General features: G+C 34.4%; 1 non-coding gene across 1 annotated transcript; it reads right to left on the bottom strand.

Moving 5' to 3' along the window:
* Positions 1-1,677: 1,677 nt before the first annotated feature.
* On the bottom strand, positions 1,678-1,749 carry TRNAC-GCA (transfer RNA cysteine (anticodon GCA)). Its single transcript has one exon. It is a non-coding gene; the product is annotated as a tRNA-Cys (tRNA).
* Between the last annotated feature and the right edge of the window lie 353 nt (positions 1,750-2,102).

Genomic DNA, 2,102 nt, shown 5'->3' on the forward strand with positions numbered 1-2,102 from the left:
TTGCAAGAATTCATACATTTCGTACCACATGTAGATCTTGGAACATGGAAAAAAAATCTTTTGTCAAATGCACAAATTCTGCAAAACGTAACTGCTTCTCTACTGCAGTTTGTTGATTTTGTGCTAAGAGCATAGTTAAACCCAATTGTTCATTGTTTTGTATTTGAAATGATGATATATCTTATTGTTTCTTACAGTGCATTGGGTTAAAAAATACATTTTAACAGGATCTATTGAAAAGGGTATATGGTTATGAAACAGGAACTTCTTGAAAAGCACTCCTACGCTCTACCACTGACATAAACCCTTGAATGCTGAAAACTGCCCTTTTTTTAAAAAGGTGATAGAGTGAGTGACTGTATGGAACTTGTAGAACTAATGACATCAGTGCACTTCTGGTCAGCTGTACAAATTAATACATTTCATTAAGGGCATATTATTGGTTTCCACCACAGTTTTATAACATTTATATGAGCTTCCAATGGACTATTTCAAACTGATCATATCACCAGTAGAACTTGGGAGAATGTAAAACACAGCTTGTATCATACGAACAAATCCTAAACAGCTTAATGGTGTTTACCCTATGTTTCAGGTGATGATCAGGAGTATTTCAAATGTAGAAATGTGTTGCTCATTACATAAAATGCTAAGATTGTAAATGTTTACTTCAATTTATTTAATTAAAAACATATTTCTACAGGTAAAACAGTTGAACAAGGGGGGCACCCAGATTTGAACTAGGGACCTCTTGATCTGCAGTGAAATGCTCTACCACTGAGCTATACCCCCAGGCCTGAAAATGTCTCCTTTATTAATTCAGTAATATGTACAAAGTGCAAGCAACATGCAATCACCATCAAAGCAATGCATTTTCAGCCACCAAACCCTCCTTATAAGTATAAGGGGTACAAACGATGTCCTTTATCTGCCTTGGTAAAATACAATGAGGTTTCCATTGCAAGAATTCATACATTTCGTACCACATGTAGATCTTGGAACATGGAAAAAAAATCTTTTGTCAAATGCACAAATTCTGCAAAACGTAACTGCTTCTCTACTGCAGTTTGTTGATTTTGTGCTAAGAGCATAGTTAAACCCAATTGTTCATTGTTTTGTATTTGAAATGATGATATATCTTATTGTTTCTTACAGTGCATTGGGTTAAAAAATACATTTTAACAGGATCTATTGAAAAGGGTATATGGTTATGAAACAGGAACTTCTTGAAAAGCACTCCTACGCTCTACCACTGACATAAACCCTTGAATGCTGAAAACTGCCCTTTTTTTAAAAAGGTGATAGAGTGAGTGACTGTATGGAACTTGTAGAACTAATGACATCAGTGCACTTCTGGTCAGCTGTACAAATTAATACATTTCATTAAGGGCATATTATTGGTTTCCACCACAGTTTTATAGCATTCATATGAGTTTCCAATGGACTATTGCAAACTGATAATATCACCAGTAGAACTTGGGAGAATGTAAAACACAGCTTGTATCATACGAACAAATCCTAAACAGTTTCATGGTGTTTACCCTATGTTTCAGGAGATGATCAGGAGTATTTCAAATGTATAAATGTGTTGCTCATTACATAAAATGCTAAGATTGTAAATGTTTTCTTCAATTTATTTAATTAAAAAAACATTTCTACAGGTAAAACAGTTGGACAAGGGGGCACCCAGATTTGAACTAGGGACCTCTTGATCTGCTGTCAAATGCTCTACCACTGAGCTATACCCCCAGTTCTTAAATGTTCACCTTTATTAATTCAGTAATATGTACAAAGTTCAAGCAACATGCAATCACCATCAAAGCAATGCATTTTCAGCAACCAAACTCTCCTTATAAGTATAAGGGGTACAAAAGATGTCCTTTATCTGCCTTGGTAAAATACAGTGAGGTTTCCATTGCAAGAATTCATACATTTGGTATCATATGTAGATCTTGGAACATGGAAAAAACACTTTTGTCAAATGCACAAATTCTGCAAAACGTAACTGTTTCTCTACTGCATTTTGTTGATTTTGTGCTAAGAGCATAGTTAAACACAATTGTTCATTGTTTTGTATATGAAATGATGATATATCTTATTGT

This window comes from Ambystoma mexicanum, chromosome 4q, assembly GCF_040938575.1.
Source record: "Ambystoma mexicanum isolate Mex_15411 chromosome 4q, UKY_AmexF1_1, whole genome shotgun sequence".
Lineage (NCBI taxonomy): Eukaryota > Metazoa > Chordata > Amphibia > Caudata > Ambystomatidae > Ambystoma > Ambystoma mexicanum.